This window comes from Rousettus aegyptiacus, unplaced genomic scaffold (assembly GCF_014176215.1).
Source record: "Rousettus aegyptiacus isolate mRouAeg1 unplaced genomic scaffold, mRouAeg1.p scaffold_m13_p_4, whole genome shotgun sequence".
NCBI classification, from domain to species: Eukaryota; Metazoa; Chordata; class Mammalia; order Chiroptera; family Pteropodidae; genus Rousettus; species Rousettus aegyptiacus.
The window spans coordinates 158,945,447-158,965,356 of record NW_023416307.1 but is presented as its reverse complement, the minus strand read 5'-3'; the positions used below and the strand labels follow the sequence as shown (position 1 = coordinate 158,965,356).

The 19,910-nt window shown below is 59.2% G+C and overlaps 1 protein-coding gene across 6 annotated transcripts in view; it reads left to right on the top strand.

Moving 5' to 3' along the window:
• The window catches only part of CNTN4 (contactin 4), a 637,177-nt gene continuing 617,267 nt past the window's right edge, over window positions 1–19,910 (top strand). For 4 of the 6 annotated variants that reach the window (XM_036220058.1, XM_036220057.1, XM_036220056.1 and 1 more), the window contains exon 1: window positions 1–95. The gene's annotated coding sequence lies outside the window, so the exon portion shown is untranslated. The remainder of the gene's footprint in view (window positions 96–19,910) is intronic. The other 2 variants (XM_036220051.1, XM_036220055.1) reach the window with 2 other exon arrangements.

Genomic DNA, 19,910 nt, shown 5'->3' with positions numbered 1-19,910 from the left:
CCGACACCGAGCACCGGGTTCAAGCCCGGATTGGTCGCAAGTAGGGAGCGCTCGCCGCTCGGCCGGGCCCGGACTGTGCCCGCGCGGCCGCCGAGGTGAGTGGGGCGCGGGCTGCGGTCCCGGCTGCCGCGTCGGGAGAGCGCACGGTCCCGGGGCGGCGGGCGCAGCGCGGCTCCCCGGGGCCCCCGTCCTGCGGGCCGGACCCGGGCCTGGGAGGAGGCAGGGCCCCCACGCCGCCGCGGGCACCCTGGGCGACCCTTCCCCTCCCCGTCAGCCGGGAACTAAGTTTGTGGCGCCGCGAGGCCGCCGCGACCCCCGGCGCGCCCAGCCCGTGCTGCGGCGGGTCCCCCGGAATCAGCCCCGGCCGTGCGGGCTGCGCCCCTCTGCGCCCCGCTCCCCGCGCGGCGTCCGGCGGGTTCCTGCCGGCTCGGTTCGCGGGCGCCGCTCGGCGGGCCGCGGCGCGCGGCGACCGCGAACTTGGGACCGAGGGACCCGGCGCCGTGGGGAAGCAGCCCTGTAGCAGCCGAGGCTGGTTTGGGGGGCGCCCTCTGGGTGCCAGGCTCAGCGGCGAGCCACAGCGACGCGGTCCCCGCTCCGTGGCATGGCCCCTCATCCCCGGCTCTGCTGAGGGAGCTCATCTCAGGGGTCGGGGGGCGTTCATTTCCAGCAACTCCAGGGGCCTTTGCAGTTCTCCCCAAAGGCCGAGACCGCCTGGTCCCCCCGGACCCGACTCCGCGGGCGCGCGAGGCTCCCGCAGACGCCGACTGGAGCGCGCTCCAGGCGCGGAGGGTGCGCACCCCGCTTCCCTTTTGTGCTTCGAGTTCCGTGGTGACAGGTGTGCATGGGAGGGTCGCGGGACGTGGGCGCCCGGGTCTCCCTGAGCCTCTCGGGGCGTCCAACGCGTGAAAGTCTGGGCGGCTCAGCGGGGTCCGCGCGCGGAGGCGGCTGCACGCGGCAGGAGGCTCGGGGGGCGGCTGCTGGCGGGGCGTCCAGGGTCGCGGCGAGAAGGCAGGCGGAGGGAGCGGGGGCGAGTCGGAATGGGGGGCCCTGGGCGGGGGGCCTGCGTGCTGGCCTGAGCTGGGGGGCTCGTTTGCAGAGAGGGGTCCCCGGGGGCAGGAATGCTCCCAACTTTTTCCTGGCGCCTCTGCTGCACCCGCACCGGGCGGGACGAGCGTGTCACCGAACACGTCCCCCGGTGTCGTGGGGAGCGCCTGCCGTTCGCTGTGGCGCGGAGCGGACGTGTCCAGCTGGGATTCCGCCACCGGTGTGTTCGGATGCGCGCAGGACACATTTGGAAGATGCCTTTGTTTCTGTACTTTGAGGTTTATGGTCATGTCCTTTGGGGAGGGGGCGGGGCCAGAATGGCGCTCGGCGGCGCCCGCAGTGGCCTGATCCGCAACTTTGTTCTCTGTCTCTACCCGAGCGGGTGCAAAAGCGCATCGTGTCGTGGGAGCAGACTCTTGGAGGTGGTTTTCGCGGCGTTCATGAGAAAGCACACGTTTCCCCCGGAGCTGGTGTCCTCGGCTTGCTTTTATTCAGGACTGCGTGCCTCCCCGCGGGGGGCCCTGGGAGGCCAGACGACCGAGGAACAGAAACGGGTCCTGTGGCGCTGTTCTCTTTGCCACCGTGTCAGATGCCGCGGATTTGTGTTCGTAGACGCTGGGCTGCCCAGGTGGGATCATGATGATGAACCTGGGCCCTGCCAGGTGGCTGGCAAGCTGGGGGAGCCGACCTTCCATAATTAAGGGGCTCTGACTGGAAGAGAGACCTCTTATGGGGGGAGGGGGTGGTGGTGCAGGTCAGAGCCACCTGGACATTTATTTCAAAAGAGGGCAGATTTGCTTTTTTTGCAGCTTTTATAAAAACACTTTCTGGCTCCTTTAACTTGCGGACCGTTGGCTCCTGGAGTCAGTTTGGCACCTCTCGCCACAGCCATTTCCCGTTGCTAGGTCTTTGGGAGTGAATCTCGAGCTCGCCTTCCAAGCAGATCACCCACTTATCTTACCTACTTCTTTTTATTCAGAAGTAGGTCTTCTCATTGTCTTCCCTCAACGCACTAAATCTTTTGGCTAGAATTTTTTTTTTTCCCCGAAAGGTGCACAGGATGTCTTTGCCTTTAATTTAGGTCTTCAAAAATAAAGGGAGCCTGAATAATTAAGCTTCTCAGCAGAAAAGTACCACCTTTCGGCCACGTTTGTCTGACACTGGTTTTAGCTTGTCGGGTTCTGCTCTGTTGTATTCAAAGACATAGATATAATATACGTCAGCTCCAATCGGTCTTTTTATCCGGAACATTTAATCTTTTGTGAAGACATGCTTTTGTGCGACTTTAATTGAATTAGGCTGGTTCACGTGTCGAGCAGAGAGATGGCTGTATACACAGACATGAGGGCTTTGTTTACATTTTCCACCGCACGGTGTTTTAAGTCTGGTGAGCAAGACCAGATTTATTACCTGGACTTACTGGCTTTCATATATATATATTTTTTTGATTCTATACCATCAGAAGAAAGCTTGACCATATATCACTGAAACACATTTATAAATTATAGACACATACTGTTACAGTGATAGACTGCTTACGTTATGAAACACACAGCGGAAGAAACTAAAGGATAAATAAAAGAAAAATGATAAGGCAGGAGCTCTAAGACTGTTTTTCTGAGTTCCGCTGGATTGGTTGGCACAGCCCCTGGATGTCCACCCCACTTTGGAGATGGCCAACGGTTTGCGACTTCTCACCTTCCTCCCTTCTCCCTGGCTCTGCTGGTCATCACCCCGACACTGCGGCCGGGATCAGCAGTGTTGGGGCCTGTGTGTCTGTCACCGGTGGGCCACGAGCACCTGCTCGCTGTCGTGGATGGAAGGGCAGTAAGAGATGAGTGTGGCCCAGGGGCCTTCCCAGACTGACTGTGCAGACGGAAAACTGAGGCTTCCATTTAAAGACTGAAGCTCCAGTGGTCAGAAAGACTGGATCCAATGGGGAAAGCAAGGGCTTTGTCCACTGGTTGTACTATGTGTGTGGGGGGAGGGGGCGCCATCCGCCTGGACCCAGGGTGGCCCTGCCCACGGATGCTGTGGGACAGCCAGGCACTGCGGTGGGGAGCGAACGTGACCCGACAGCTGCAGAGCGGGGTTAGATCGGGCGGGTTAACAGCCATAGTGAACGAACCCCCAAAATGCCCCATGTCGGATGTGACATCAGTTTGTTCCTCGTTCGCGGGAGTCCCAGAAGGGGTGGCCCTGGTGGCTCCCCTGCGACCTGTCCTTCAGAGACGCAGCCTGCACCCGTTCGGGGCCCCCGAGTCCCCGTGTCCACCCTCCTCACGCCAGTGGGCGCCCAAGCCTTGAGTGTGTTCACTGCCCAGACCTGGAAGTCACAGGTGACACTCCGTGGGCTGGGTGCGGGTGACTCTTACTGGAGGGGAGGCTGGGAAATGTAGTCCGTCCGCGTTTCCAGGGAGGGGAAGGAACAGTTGGAGGAACAGCCGGCCTTCTCTGGCGCTCCGTTGCTAGGGTGCTATTTCCTCCACGTTCCGTAAGTGTTACTTCCTCTCGGTCCGTGGTCCGTGAACACCGGGACAGAGAGAAGGGGGAGAAAAAAGCCGCTCATCCGTGCAGGGCGCGCCCCGCTTTCGACATCCTTTGCCAAGCGCTTTGCCCTCCTAGGTGGAGGTGATCGTCTCAGTTGCGTAGCTGGGGAGCCGGGCTGAGAGAAACGAAGTCATTTGCTCGGCGCGGCCAGCAAGTGGCAGAGCTGGGATCCGAACCAGCCTCTCTGGCTCCCGGACTGATTTTCGTAGCAGCTTCACTGTACCATTTTCTGTTCCCGATTCGCTACTTGTCGTATTGTAGCCGTTGGTCCATCTTTTTTGGGTCTATATAAAAACGTTGGAGGAGAATCTAAAAATCCCACAGAAGAACAGAAACTGCACGGAATGTGAGGCCGCAGTAGGGTCTGGCGGGTGCGAGTTTATCTCGCATGCTTCGCAGGGCGAGGGGCGGACTCGGAGGGCAGGTCCCTCCGCCACGGGGTTCCTCCGCTGCCGATGAACGATCGTGAGGGTCCGCGCCCTGGGGCCACCTCAGGGCCCACCACCTCCCCGCTGCAGCGCGGGGCACGATCTCCTGTCCGCCTCGCAGCCTGAGCAGGCGCCCTCCCCAGCGAGCCAGCAGCTCACGGTTCCGTCCTCACCTCACGGGGCGCGCTGACCGGCCCCTCCCCCCGCCCGCACCCCAGGAGCAGAGGCTTCCCGAGCCCCCTGCCCTCGCAAGGCGCTTGCGCGATTTCCTGCGTGAGCAGAGGGGCCCGTGGACAGAAGCGGCCCCTTGCGCGCTCGCCCTGCTGTCCCGTCCCACTGATGGGGGGACTCGGCCTCATGTCCCCGGCCCTGGGTGTTTGTCTTCTGCAGGGGTGCCTGGAGCGGTTAGGGCGCCCCGTGGGGGCCGCGGGGACTCCAGGCGGTCGGCCGTGAGACGGTGGGTGCTCTTGCCGAGACAGCCCCCGCCCCTACGTCCTGGAGTCATTCCTTCTTGTCGTCCAGCTCGGGCTTGCGGCAGCGTCACTACGAGTTAGCGACACGTGTCTTCTCGCCCGCAGCCGGCACGTGTGCTGCACACTTACCCGTCTCCTCTTTCTGCAAGGCCCCTGGTCATTTCCGCCCAAGTTTCTCTGAATTCCTCGTCCTAAGGAATCTCCTGTGATAGGTTTGTCCGAAGGCCCCTCCCTTCCACGTTTCCTCATGTCCGTGCCATTTGCATGTGTGCACACGCGTGTGCACGCGTGCACGAGTGCATACACGGATGTGCATGGGTACGTGTGTGCACGCACACGTGTGTGCACGAGTGCATACATGCATATGTGCGTGTGTGCGTACACATGTGTGTGTGCATGTGCTCGTGTGCGCGCGCGTGTGTTTCGAAGCCCCTTCCTGTGGGGAGCGCCGCGCGGCGTCACCCCGCTTCCTGTCATGCGCGCAGGCTCCCAGCCGGCCGAGCCCCGCGGGGTCTCGTCGGGGGGCCTCTGTCCCGCTGCTGTCACAGACGAGCTCCCCGCCTTTAGCGACGTGTCACAACTCTGTATTTCTGGCTCGTCCTCGTTCAGACAAGGCGTATGGGGTGTGAGGACAGAAACGTCGTGACAGGTGTCACGGGCGGGGGTCGCCTGGCCCGGATGTGGCGACGTGGCCTCTGCCCTCACGGGCCTGGCCCTTCCGGCTGCAGGGGAGGCTGGGGAGTGGAGGGAAACGGGCTTGGCGGGAAGGGACCGGTCACTCCCGGGCCAGCAGCGAGCGCATCCGTGCACCCGTCCGTGCACCGTGCGCCACGACCCCCCCCCCCCCCCGGGTTCTCGGCTCCCCTCCCCGCCGGCTTCGCGGAGCCAAGCGCATGACTCCCGCCCCTTTGCCTGATGGGTGTGTTTTCCTTTCTTCTTCTGTTACTGTCCCGTCCTTTTGTGTTAAAGCCTAATTTTTTAGAGCAGTTTCAGGTTCACAGTAAAGTGGAGAGGGCGGAGGAGCGGTCCCACACGCCCCCGCGACCCACACTGCGCCCGCCCCCCCCCCCCGCCCCAGGACGAGCCCGCAGCGACGCCGGTCATCGGGGAGGGCGCTCGGCCTTCACCCTGTGGGCGTGGGCGAGGGTGTCCGCACACGCGTCCACCGTGGCAGAGTGTTTTCAGTGCCCATCCCTGCCCCCCGACACCGGGTCGGCTCCCCCACCCGCCGGCACCCAGTGAGGACCTCCGCAGGGCGAGATGTGTGGCCACCTCTCGGGGTCCCCGTGCACGCCCTGCACCCATGCCCGTGGACGAGGGGGCAGCCCCGAGGGCGCGGGCCCGCCCCTGCTCCAGCCGGCTGGCGTGGGCGGAGGCTGCGTGTCCTGCGTCGCCGCCCGCGCTGGGCAGCGCAGGCGGAGGCCGGGCGGGGAGAACGCTGGCCGTGGCCAGGGCCCGAGCCCCTCCGCCCGGCCGTGCCCGCAGCGAGTTCGCCTCATGCCCTTTCGGCGCCTTGGACTTGTAACTACCCTTCGGCTTCAGCCGGTTTGGGCTGAGTTTCTGTCCCAGGCCATCCGCGCTGATGAACCGGGTCAAGGACACAGGGGGACAATTCAGGCGGGGTGCTGGGGACATCTAGGGGGTTGGTGTTCTGTTGCCGTTCGTTTTTCGCGCGAACTCGTCTGACGCGTGGGCTGGCTGTGTCCCTAACAGTTCCGCGGCCTCGTGATAACGCGGACTTCCGGGCACGAGGTGTGCGGCTGCGCCACGCCCCCCCCCCCCCGCGCCCCCCAGGATGTGCGGCCACCGAGTCAGGCAGGAGCCGTCCGTGTGGGGTCGGGCCGTGAAGGGGGCGCACGTGAACCCTGGCACTCGGTCCCTCTCCCGAGGTCGGCCCTGGGGCCCCGATGGCGGTCCCCCCTCCCCGCGGAGTCCCCCTGCTCAGGCCGCAGCCCGGCTCTGCCTCTGCTGGCTGGTCAGCATCCCGGACCCTGCCCCTCCCCCTGTCCCACATCAGCATCCCGGACCCTGCCCCTCCCCCTGTCCCCCATCAGCATCCCAGACCCCGCCCCCCACCCCCGGACCCCGGCCCTCCCGCGTCAACCCCGCCCTTCTCGCGTCCTTTACATCCCGGTCTGGGCTGCTCTCCGCCTGTTTGTCAGTTGCCCAGAGCTCGGCTCAGATGTCGCGCTGTGGAGCCTCTGTCGACGCAGCTGAGGCACCGAGATGGCGCCGTCCCTGTCCCTGGTTCTGCTCCCGTCGTATTTCTTCCCACGGCACCGACATGACACTCGCTGTGAAGTTCATCGCCGTCTTAGTCTTCCCAAACCGACGGGTCCCGGGGGTGCTGGACGTTCAGTGTTAAAAGCAAACTGGGACAAACCGGGACGACACGGTTCCCCTCCACTGCATGGCGGCAGACCTTCCACAGGGCGCGCGGGACCCCGCGGGGTCCTGGGACGTGGGTAGGACCTTGGAACCCGGAGTCGCACAGACGCCCGGCCAGTGCCGAGTCCATCCCGAGCTGGCAGAGTGCCTGTCTCCCCCAGGCCTTAGTGTCGTAGGGTGTGGTAGGGTGACCTGCATTTCGTAGGCTTGTTCAGGTCATTAAAGACGCAATAAGTCACGTAGCTGATTGAGGGGCACGTTGGTAAAGTTGGGAACCACCCAGGGCTGCTGAAGACTTGGGTGTCACGAGCAGACCACCCAGGACGGTGCCTGGACGGACTGAGCGTGGGGTTGGCCAGTGTTACTGCTATTTGAGCCTCTCTACCTGGAACATGGTACATGCCAGACTTACATGCAAACCCAGAAAGTACGGGTTTGTGGAGCGTTAATGATGTCACTCAGAGTGTGATAAGCGGGACAAGCAAGCCAGCGAGAGTGACAGCAAATAGTCCAGAAAGATGTTTTTCGTTGTTTAAAACTTGGAAAAGCAGGAGTTGGCTGCCAGATTACTTCCTTTTTGGACAAGGTTTTATTTTTCTTGGTTTTTAAAAAGCCGGAGTCAACATTTTTCATGGTTTGGAAAGAGAGAATGTTTTCCATATGTAGGCAGGGTCAGTTTCGGCTCATAACCCCCAAACTACCAGTTTTGCACGATGGAGGAAATAAACGCGTTTCTGGAGAAGGGAGCTGGCTTCCCGAGGACGCGCGGCTTCGGCCGCGGAAGCGCCGCCGGCTCTGTGACGCCCGGGAGGCTTTCGGGAAACGCACACGAGAGTCTCGTTCGCCGTCACCGCAGAGAAACGTCCTCTCCACCCGTGTGTCTAAAACGCGCGCCCGGCACAACTGTCCGGATGAAAACCTCGGTCGTCCCTGTTGGCCCTGCCTTTCGGGCTTGTCATGGGAGTGTCCAGGAGGCCCCGCGTCACGCGCGCACTTACGCCGAGGCGGGTCCGGCCCCGCGGCGGGGAAGCCGGGCCGGAGGGCGGCGTGGCTCGCGTGCCCGGACGTGGTGTCCGGGGGAGATTCCAGCACCTTGCCTCTGTGTGACGTGCACACACGCATCTGGTCGTCGGCATTCGGGTAGCTCGTCAGGCATCAAACGCGCATGTGGGCATTTTCATCTGTCGTGACTCCTTTGATTAGCTATTAGCTGGCTATCGATTCCAGGCTCTGTGCAGATTAGCAAACTAATCAGGAGTCTAACCATTGCTTTTAAAACCCTGTTGAGTTAGGAGGATGGTGGTCTTAAAGACACGGCGTTTAGTTAAGTCACATTTCTAATTCCTGGCAAAAACTGAAGTACAAACGTGACCATCTCAGATCCTTGGAACTCAGCGATTGTAAGCAGAGGTTTGCCTTTAACCTAACGATAGCGTTCTTTTCCTTTTTTTGGTGTAGAATATATTACTTTTCCCTTGAAACATGTGGCCGACTCTGACTCTGACTTGCTTCCTGATGACAAAGGGCCACGTGAGGGACCCAGGGTGGCCGTGTAGCCCACGGCCGACAGGCCTGTCCTGCTGCCACCCAGCTGTGTGGTGTGGACCGCGCTCCGCCCTTCCCAGGGTGGCGATCGAGACCTCGCAGGTGGAGTCGACTGCGCCTACCTGTGGCGATGCCGTGAGTGTGACATGCTGGGTTTAAGGCCGGCCGGTGAGCGAGGCATCTTCTAGGCACCCGGCAGATCGGCCCCCTGACACCGTCTTTGCGATGTGCACACCGGGTTTGACGAAGCGTTGACTGTTACGCCGGGCTGCTGACAAGCCTGTCCCGTGCACCGAGTGACCCGTCTTCCCTCTGCCACCTTTCCGGGTCACGTGAGCTCCGTGTTTTGGGAGCCGGCCGTGTACTGTTTGTGAAAAGTCAGATGTCCGAGTCGTTCCAAATTCGAACGTGCCAGTTCGAGCGGATTCCAAGTGCAGCTCTGAAGGGCGCCCCCCGCTCTGGGGTGTGGGGACCGTAACGTTGGCGTTCCATGTCCGTCCTCGCCGTCCTCAGTCCCTCCTGCGCCTGCTTCTTGCTGGAGGCCCCAGGCGGTGAAATGCGACTGTCCTACAGCAGAGACGGAAAAGGCCCGCGTCGGGGACAGCGGGCGCGCGTCTGTGCCATGCGCTGCAGCAGCCACGTTCGCGGGGCTTCCCGTGTGACTGCCGTGGAGGGCGGTCAGACCCCCGCGCTCTGTGCCCGGGGTCCTCACGCAGGGAGAAGGTCCTTCTGTTTCCTTGAGCGCATCTCCAGGCGTCACCCGCATCTAACTTAACATTCCTAGTACGTTGGTCCCTTTTGTTTGTTTGTTTGTGTTTTTTTTTTAAGGTAATGGTCAGATCCCTGTAACCATGGTAGATACTGTAAAAGTAACGTGAGTGTGTGTGTGTGTAAGTGAGTGTGTGAGGGGTTCTTGTGAACTCACGGTTCCATTAACCCCACTCAGTTTTTTTTTATTAGTAGCAATTTACAAGTCTATTGTAGTTTATATTATGGGCTGTAACTGAAATGAATACTTTTTAAAAAAACATTACTGTTATTCAAAGCAGCGGTCTTTTGTTTTCCCACATTAATGAGCTTTTACAGATTTTAGTAATTTTCTCTTAATGTGGCTCCTTAACTCAATATATTAAGGTTAACTCTTATGGAACATAAAAAATATATACATAGCTCTCCCCAAAACAGTGCATTCCACATTTTAGGCTGGGATTCAGTCTCCACAGATGGAAAACACCGTTTTATGTGATGTAGGAGAAAGACTGTGGGCAGACGTGGTGATTCAGAATGGTTTGGTGATTCAAATTCTGGCTCTGCCACTTGGATGTTGGTAAGACAGGTCGCTTAACCTGTCCTGGCCTCCCTCTCCTGATCCATGTGGTGGGGGTTCTTGTAGGGCTGCGAAGGCTAAGATGAGTCCGTTATGGCGCCAGGCACACGATTGGGCTGTGCCTGAAACAGCCGAGCTTATTACGATGCCCTTATTCTTCTGATATTTGTTCAGTATGATACCGATGCTGTGGGTGAAATATGTGAAAGCTGTCATTTAAACTTGAAATGCCATCCTTTTAAAATACCCGGTGGGGTGACGGTGTCTGCCCCCGTGTCCTGTGGGGGTGGACGGTGTGGCTCCTCGGCGCCTTGTCCGTGGGCGACCTCTTGAGAGAGCCACCGTGTCAGAACCGCTTGGCATCCTCCCAGATCTCACTCTGGAGAAGCGGTTGTGGCCTCGGTCAAGGGTCTCGACCCTGGGTGGACCGCCGTCTGTGCTCTTCCTGCGCCAGCCGGAGCCCGTCGGCCATGCGGCAGGAAGCAATGCGGGCATGTGACAAAGCAGAAACACTGGACTGCGTCACGTCGCTTTCGGTCAGATGAGACTGAAAGTTTAACAGCGATGACACGTTTTTTCTTATTGGTAATGCTGACAGTGCTGGAGAATGCATGTCTCTTGGGTGCTTCGAATTTCAGAAACAGTAGCGAGCCACACGTCTTTCCCCTGCGTGGGGGGAAAGAGTGTCACATTTTCGAGGAGAAACAAGTTAGTGTTGCTTTACTTCCTGTGTGTTTGTCTAACCTTTAAAGAACGAAACATTGTTAATAAGTTTGTCTGGACTACCTCTCTGCTTCCTCCTTGTCTTTGTGGAATCCAGTGATACTTACATCACTTGTTTTGCGCCAATCACGCGACGATCACTTAACCTGATGACTCAGATGTCTTAATCACGTCCGTGCTTCTTTCTGTGTTTCCAACACATACGCCAAGAACTTATTTGCTGGTTTCCACTGTGGTTTGTGTTTTCCGCTTGCCGCTCGCTAAGCCAGCTCATGTTGGAATCTTAATTCATTGAGAATCCTCTGTCCATTTACCTATATCTAATGGAATCTCAGCCGTGGCTTTGTGACGGAAATTCTGATCATTATGCTCAGTATTCTCTGCCGTTAGACTACTCCCAGGATGCACAGCCTGCTGCGGTTTCTCAGCGAGGCTGACCACCGGACCAAGCGCCCGCGAGAGCCCCAGAGCACACACTTTTCAGTGGAGAGGGCGGGAGAAATCCTCCGCCTTAGGCCCGTAGACGGAGAAAGAGCAGCAGGCACAGTTACACAGGTGGATTCCCCACCTGGGCTGGGTCACCGGAGGCGGCGGGCTGCGCTCCGCATCTGAAAACCGTCTAAGGCACCGTCACTAGGGGTTGTTGAGTTTCCTATTGGTCTGTGCTATCCCCACTTCTCATGGACTAAAAGCATCCCTTCCGGCGGGGCCCCCACACACAGGCCCAGCCGAGAACAGAAGATCGTGGATGTGGGAAGCTTGCCTGGGATATCGATGTCCTCTGGCCTGGCGTCTTCTGGGAGCTTACGAGAAATGCACAACTTTGTCCTCCCTAACCCCAGAACGGTCAGAATCTTCATCCGAGGTGATTTGTGTTCACTTTAAAGATGGACGGGCATTGATTTACACCGTAGTCTTAACAAAATGGACCAACTGGTCCCCTGCGACATGGTATGAGTCTGGAGCAAATACTCAACATGCTTAATTATCTGTTAGGAGTGGACTGCTTACTACAGAGTTACAGACAGGTGCAGTAGAGTTTGGCTGAATGCTGTGACACTCTCGTGGAGTAGGTGTGTGTGTGTGTGAGAGAGAGATTTTCAGATATTCAGGTAGAACATGGCCACGCGAATGGAACAGATCATGCTTTGGAATCGTTGTGCGAAGTGCTTCCATTTCCTGGGGTCATGTCCACGTCATGTTCTTGAAGCCCTTGGCGGCAGACCGTCTCGAGCCACCATCCCGCCCACGCCGAGGTCGGGGCGTCCAGTGCCGTGTCCCCCATCCCCCCAGCAGTGTAAGCGCCCAGCCGTTAGTGAGCTTCCCGGAGCCGGTTTTGAGGAGAGACCTGGGCATGTGACAAGCTGGTTGAGTGTGTGCTCAGGGGCTCTTGACGTGGCGTGAGCAGGAAGTCACGCTGACAGCGTGGCCTGGGCTGTGACAGGGCCGCTGCCCGGAGGTGACGGGGAAGGATCGGCCGTCGCGATGACGTGGGAGGAGGGGCGGGCTTTGTAGGTCGGGTTCAGTACGGACACGCAAGGAGACCCGTGCGTGGCAGTCACGAGAGTGGCCTCTCAGGGCGTGGCGGAGCGTCGAGTGCGCTTTGCCAGCCTTGGGGACGCGGGAGGGTGGCCCGGGTCTGTGAATCATACAGCCTCATAGGCTAGGGCCGGGCAGGGGACAGTCGAAGCCTGTGATCAGCGCATCACGGAATGGCACCGTCTCCAGTGCGTGAGACAGCCTGGGGCACAGGAGGGGACGGCCACACCCTGCAAGTCGCCAGAAGCCCTTGCGAGGTTTTAAAGGGCCAGGATGACCACAGAGGGTTAAATTCAGTGCGGAGAGCTGCGTGATTGCGGGCGGAGCGTGGGGTCGCCCCGCGTCCCAGCTTTCGGGGGGAGGTGCCTGACCTCCCGTCTCATTTCCTGTTCCGACTCCCGTTCATTATGTAAGATAACAGTAAATGGGTAAAAAAATGCATTTGCATTTTATTTATATAAAATATTTATACTTGTCTAATGCAGTTCATATTCAAATCCAATATACATAGAGATTAATAAGTAATTGGGGGCTTAAATTAGAAAGCGAGGAAAGTGAGCAAACAGCAAGGTTCTCGTGCACATCGCGAAAAAAAGCGCCTCGTCGGGCAATTAAGAGCTTTCGCGTTGCAGCGCGAGGAGGCTTCTCATTCTGCAGCCTTCCAGATGCCCGCAAGACCCCTTTGAAAACACTTTGTTTGAAAGGTCCAGTCCGCACGGGGAGGTGCCTGGTGCCCGTGGCCGTCCCCTCGGTGGTCTGCCTCCCGTGACTGGGGCATCGCCTGCCCACACAGGCGGCGTCCTTGGTGGTGTCAAAGGAAAGCGGGTGCTGTTGGACCGCGTTTCGGGGGGCAGCGGTGGCCCGGCGCTGGACAGGGCTCCTTCACGCATGGGCAGCATCCCCTGCCCCCACCGCAGAAGGCCCCCCACTGCCCACGGGGCTGTGGCGGTCGGTCTGAGGCCGTTGCCCCCCGGGAAGTCTCTGGTGATGTCAGCCAGGCGTTTCCTCTGCCCCGCGTCACCTCACCTGAGCGCCGGGCCGTCGGACCCTCTCGTCTTGTAGCCGCCCGTGGGCCCATGAGCTCGGGGACACAGGGTTCGCTGCCGGCCAGGGGGGGTGCATGCTTTTTGCTGCGTCAGCACCCCGACCGGATTGCCCAGTGGCATCTGCCGCTGGTGTGCGGGAGCTGCTCGGTGACCTGCTGCTCGGTCCCGTGACCCCCACGTGCCGTTTACCAGGCCGCTCTTTCCCGAGGCCGCGGGTGTTGGCCGTCCTCGCTCACAGCCGCAGGAGGTTCTGCTGCGGTCACGCCGGCTCGGGGACGCTGCCTGGCAGAGCCACCCGTGCCCCGTCCCCAAGGGACTCCGTGGCACAGACCACGGCTGACTCTCTCGGGGTGGGACCCTCACGTGTTTGAGGCGCCCCCAGGAATCGAGGAAGTCCCCCCCTTGGACAGCTAGTGGCATTTTCCCGAGTTGGCAGTAAGTCCTCGCGTCCCCTGCAGAAAGGGGGGTGGGGGTGGCTGGACGTTCAGCGCCACTCCCCGCCCTCCCGGCTTCCAGGTCTTGGCAAGGGGTCTGGGGAACTCCGAGGTCGAGGTGCCGGCAGGCCCGGTGCCCCGTGGGCTGGCTTTCCGGTTCGTAAACAGCCGTCTTGTCCTCGCTGAGTCACCCGTGGAGGAAGGGGTGACACAGCCCGGGGCCTTTGTCACGAAGGCGCTGGTCTGGTTCCTGGGGCTCCTCCTCAGGCCCCTAGCATCCTGTCCTGCGGGGTACGCTGCTGCGTGTGAATTTCAGGGGCACACAAACCCACCCTCTGTAGCAACTGAGACACAACCCACAGCCCCAGGCCAGGACTGTCCCCCGACACCTCGTGCCGGCCCTCAGCCCTGCCGCCCCTGGGGCTAATTTGGCTTAGTGGGTCCAGCATCAGGATGGTTCTGGAGAACAGAGATTTTTTTTTTAAGCTGTCAGATGGTTTTACCAAGTGCAGCAGGGTTTAAGACCCCTGGTGGAGCGCTATGTTCTTTCGAACACATCTTAGGAAATTTAGTCTTAGCATCACCCAGTATTTTACTGTGGCATATCTATTGGGTGGCTTTACTCAGTTTATATATGTCTTGTGTTGTAATTTTTAGATTTTCTTTTTCTGATTATAATAGAAAGTTTTTAAGGAAGAAATGCCCCCAATCTTTGGAGACAATGTATGAGAAAATAAATATATATGTATATGTACGTATGTGTGTGTGTGTATGTGTGTGTGTGCGTGTGCGTGTGTGTGTGCGCGTGTGTGTGTGCGTGTGTGTGTGTGCGTGTGTGTGTGTGCGTGTGTGTGTGTGCGTGTGTGTGTGTGCGTGTGTGTATATATATGTTTTCTAAGTGCATTTTAGTCACAGCAGGTAATATTAAGGCAGCGCGTCCAGTGAGCCAGGCAAGTTGCTAAACGCCTTTGTCACGTTCCTCGTTTCTCGTGGAAACCCGCCGTCACCCTACGGGGTAGGTGCTGGGGACCCCGCTGGGTCCTGGAGTTGATACGCAAGTATCCGGGGCGCTCGATGCCCTGACTCCGGCCGCACAGCCGGTGGCTGGTGGTGCCGACGCCGGTCCCCGGCCTCCTGCCGTGAGCTGGGCTTCCCCCCAGCGGGGCGTTGCTACGTTTCGTGGTCACCGGGCGGTTCCAGGCCCTCAGCCCACACGGCTCCCAGGACCACGGCCCGCTGCAAGGACTGCGGGGCTCCGGGGACTGCAGGGCTCGGGAAGCCACTGCGATCGTTAAGAGCGATTTCGAAGCAGGAAACGTCTCAAGCCAGCATTGGTGTATGAATGAAAACAGGATTTTATATTTATAGTAGGTTGGTAATTTGTGTATGTAAATTCTGTAAGTTATGTTCAATATTCCGAATGTACTCGACTGCTCGGAATTCACTGTATAAATATATTTTTCATGTAGATGGGCTTCCAAGTATTGCTAAGCATGTAGGAAATACTGAGATTGATTGTGTTTGTCACGGTGGACACGAATTTAAACAAAGGGAGAAGAATGATTTTGCCTATGGGCAGCAAAGCTTGGGAAGGGAGTTTCCGTATTGGTCCAAACGCACGTTAACGCGCGGTCAGAGCATGGCGTTCCATTCTAAACGTACAAGCTTTTGCGTCTTGTTATGACATTTAGAGAAAGATTGCAGTTGCACGCCTTCCATTTTGACCGAGAAGACAAACTGAGTGACGTGGAAATGACCACGCAGGGGCTGTGGTTGACCGTGAGTGTCGCCCGGCTGGGCTTGGGACGTGGCCAGACCCAGCGCCGGCCGGTGTTATGTGTGGACTATGCTCTGACGCTGTTGCGGACACCTACGGCCGGGGGCGTGGACGGGCCGCGGGCGGTCAGCCGTTGGCCGAGAGAGGAGGAGGGGACCCCGCCGGCCGCGCGCCTCGGGCCGCGACGCCACCTGTTCCCCGGGTCTCCTGCACGCGGGTCCCCGGCCCACTCCGCAGACGTCACGCCGGCCAGGCCCACCGCCGCGCTGGCCGGCTGCTGACAGCAGATCTCTCTCTGTCTCTCCGGTGTCCATCGTTCGTTCCCTGCGGAGCCCTGAGGGCTGCACCGAGATTCCTCGGTTGCCCTGTTGACAGGGGGCCCTCCCATCGTCCCCCAGACTTGGCCACCCCGTGCCCAGGGTCCCGCATCTGTGGGGTGGAGGGCGGTGGGTGGTGCCCGGCTCCGCCGGCGCCCGCGTGGGCCATGCTTCCTCACGCACTGGCAGTCTCGCCAGTGCCGTGGAGCCTGTCGGGCGGCGCGCACGGGCCGAGGGGCTCCCTGCAGACCACGGCCTTACAGGTGTCCTGGGCGGCTCTGCTCTTCCCGTCCAATCGAGGTGCTTTCGAAAACTGTGAGTGGAACGTCCTTCTAGAATTCACTTTACAGTTCTGTTGACCTTACAGGTAGCGAGTGTGGCTAAGTGCCGGGGCCGCGTTAGGTGCCCTGGGGAGGAAGGGGCATTGGCCGGGGACCCAGCCCCCGCGGAGCGTCCTGTCTGCTGGGGGGAATGAAAGAAAAAGTAAAGCAGTCGATACGCAAAATGAAAAGACGTGTAAACGGAGGCGGACGCCTTGGAGGAGAGGAGCGGGCCGAGGCAGGGACTCGGGGTTTCTGGGTGAGCGAGAGTCTCCGGAGGGAAACGGGGGAAGAAGCCAGAGAGGATCCGGGCAAAGAAAATCACGCATGAAGGGCGGAGAGGGGGGAACGGCTTGAGGCCCCGCGCCCCCACTTGCGCGGCCGTGTGTGGGTGGTCAGTCGTCCTCCGAGGGGCCCCCTCGGGCTGAGCCCAGTGGGGCGGCTGTCGCGGCCGGTCCCGCGGGGCTGTGGACACACCGTGGCCCAGCTCACGCCTCTCGCTCCAGCACGGCGGCCACGCTCTGCGCCTGGGCGGCTCCCGATTCGCGGCCCCCGTGGGCGCCGCGGGGCGGTCGCGGTGATCACCCACGTTGCCGGGAAGAGAAACCAGTCTGGAGCCGGGGAGGGGGGGTGCGAGACCGCGATTGATTAGGACTGGCCGTCGGCGCTGTGCGATTTCCCTGGGTGACGCCTGAACTTTCCCGCACCGTTTGCCTTTCTAACCCTTCGTGTTTTTAATTATTTTCCCGTAAAGGTTATATACGTCTGTGCGTGCGCATTTTAATCGTATCAAAGAGTAGGTGGTCAAAACTAAGCGACCTCCCCAGCACCTTCCGCCAGCTCTCTCCTGGGGGCGGGCTTCGTGTGTCTTTCCGGAGACACACCTTGTACCTGAGCACATGCATGTTAAGATACTTCTTTGATTAGAAACAAGAAAAAAAAGCCTGAACGTTTACTATGATAAAGGTGGCTTGGCGTGTCCTTGTCCACGTAGAGAGGCGTCCTGGCCGTCGGCCCACGCCGGCCTGCTCATTTAGTTTTTCTTAATGAGCAGAGTTTTCTGCAATAACAGACCGTTCCTGCTGTGACCACACCCAGAACGCCAGACGGTCCTCGCTCTGGGTGGCAGGGCCCGTTTCTCTGACTTCGTGGACTCTTCATCCGTCTGGACATGGTCGGGGGCGTGAGGTGGGGCACATTTTGAGAAGGGGCAGTGACAGTCGAGAGCAGCTGGCCGAGCGGCTTCCCAGCCGTCAGGACAGGCCGCGGAGTGACCGTCGGGGAGAAGTTGGCTCGCAGCCGCGTCTCGAGCAAACGGGCAGTGAAGCTGGAGGAGGGAGAGCGGGAGGGACAGGGGAGGCCGTGGCGCGCGGGCTCCGCCAGCTCCGTCTGCAGGCGCCGGGCGGCCAGCAGGGACCAGGCCTGTCAGGGTTAGTCGGGGCATCGCCACCCGCCGGGGTCCCGCCCCTCCCCCTCCGTCTGTAACTGATTCTACTTTATTTAATTCTCTCTCTCGAGAAGGAAACCGTGGGACCTGGATGGCCTTCTTTGCACTCTGGGCGTTTGGAAGCCACGGGCGTGTTCCGCGAAGTCGGTTCTCCTGTGTGTCTTCGGGGCTCCTAAGCGTCACCCTCGTCGCGTTTAGTCCCTGTGGGTCCGCGACTGTCGCTTAGAGCCGGGGCTGGGAGAAGATGCTTCTGCCAAGTGGCGCGAGGAGCAGACGGCGCATCCCGGGGCTGACTCGTCCTCGAAAGACGACGACTCAGCGTTTCTCCGTTGTTTTTATTTTAAGTCTCCGATTTCTGGATTTTTCCTAGCCGTACGCAGATTTTTACCTCAAGGATGATTTTATGTAGTTGCGTTATCCTCGGTATTTACCGATCTGCCGTGGAGTTACAATGGACCGACGCAGGCCCTCGAGGTAGAGAAACATGTCTCCCGGTGGAGGCCGGTGGAGGCGCGTGTGTCGGGGGCTGCAGGAAAGCACTGTGTGCCTGAGCTCGTGAATTATTCAATTTAGAGTTACTCTCCTTTTCACATTCATCACTGGCGAGGTCCTTTAACCATCTTTTGATTTATTAAAAGTCACTTGCCAGGACGAGATTTAAAGCCTTCTCGTTTTCTTACGACAGGTGGCTGGCATGCGCTGCTGGCCCCCCAGGGCCAGTCACAGGGTGGCCGTGTGGGCAGGGCCTTTGGGGGGTGGGGCTGGTCAGTGCAGACGGAGGGGCGCTATGGGAACCATGTGACTTCACAAGCATGTCTCTAATCGCCGGGCCTGGGTTATTTCGTGTCTGGAAATGGGTTCTGGTGTCTGGGAACTTAGGTCCGGCTGGAGAGAGGGCAGTCACCCTTCCGCGATCAGGGTCCTCCACCCTGGGGGGACCCTTCCCGAATTTCTCTTGGGGATCCCTTTCCCCGCGTGTGCTCTGAGAGGTGTCGGCTTCGTTCCTGGCCCCAGGGTTGGGGTTGGGACCCAGGCACGGCGTCCTTGGGAGCACCTGACGTCAGTCTCGTTCCGGCGAGGCGGCGTGGCCGCAGGTGGCCCCTCGGTCTCATCGATCCTCATTCTAAGACTCTCCTCTCCCTTTGCCTCTGTGTTTGGGGGTATGAGGATGTCACCCCAAGTTCCTGGCTGTCATCCGGGCGTCCTGGCACTGCCGAAAACTTCCCTCAGGCCGACGGAGAACGCGGCCAGAGGCAGGACCCTGTCCGTGCGCCGGGACGCAGCCGGTCTGAGGCCGCCGACCCCCAGAACCCGGCGTGCAAACCGGCACGTTTCCACGTCGACAACACCAGGGTGCATCGCGCTTTCTTTCCCTGGGGACTAGAGCAGTGTCCGGAAGATGCGCGGACATATCCGGAGGGGCCGTGCAGCTAGAGCGCTGTAGCCCGTGGGAACGGCGAACCGGCTTTCGCGTTCCACTCCCGAGGTCTGCAGACGTGTTCGTGACGCTCTTCCTCTCTCGTGCGTTGGCATTTTGTCAAGTCTAACAAAAGGCACGGGTTCCCTCAGTGAACGCTTTATTTAAGACATCTTTCATATTTTAGAGGGGTGTCTTTGAGAGGAGAGATGAGAGTGTTAGAGTATAATTCTTAGACATTTAAAGGGTAGCGTTGCTTTCTTGGTTAAAAAAGGAAAAAAAAAGAACTTCTACATTGCCGTAGATACGTAAACTGAGGCAGCGCATGTTGGTATCCCTATTATAGGTGCCACCCAGCAGACCTGGCCGTGGTCGCTGTTTTATTAGGGTGCCGTGGGAATCAGTTAATTTTAAAATCTGTTCTCATCCGAGAATGTGCGATGAGTCAAGATGGACACACGGGGGCCCTCAGTTTGGAGGACTAGGAGTCCGTCACCCTGTTTCACGTGGCTGCGGAAACACACAGAAAATGAAAAACGGAGGCGGTCTCGAGTCGGACACCGGCAACATAACAGATGAGGTTCCGGGCGAGGAAATATCTCCACAGCATCTAAAGCCATTGAATCAAAATAATCGTGTAGATCATACTTGAGCTCGGATATAACCTTAGATAAATGCTCGCGCGGCGAAGCCCGTGTGTCACGAAATAAAGCTCTGGCTCTCGTTTAAAATGGCTCTTTTAGACCGAGGTCATCTCGCTGTGTCTCAAGCGGACCTGACATGCCGGCTTCGTGTGTTATGGTGGCGCGGTTCATATTGCTGCGCTTGAGGTTATATCAGCCGTACCCATAAAAGGCGAATGATGTAGGTTCTTCCTGAACGGGCTCAGTCAGCCCAGGAGTGCGGGGGACGCCTCGCCCCTGCGGGCCGGGCGTGGGGGCCGCGGGTACCACGGCCCCGTCCTGGAGCCAGACCCCAGCAGAGTCCACGGGCGGGGGTGCTCTCCGGGGTTCCCCATGTTTTTGTTCCGTGTATGTAATGATTTTGGGGGGATTTTGGGGACGATACTTGGTTCAAAGCGAGTTTGGTGGCCTGCGGGCGGCTCGCTCGTGGGCTGTCAGCCGGTGAGCTGACC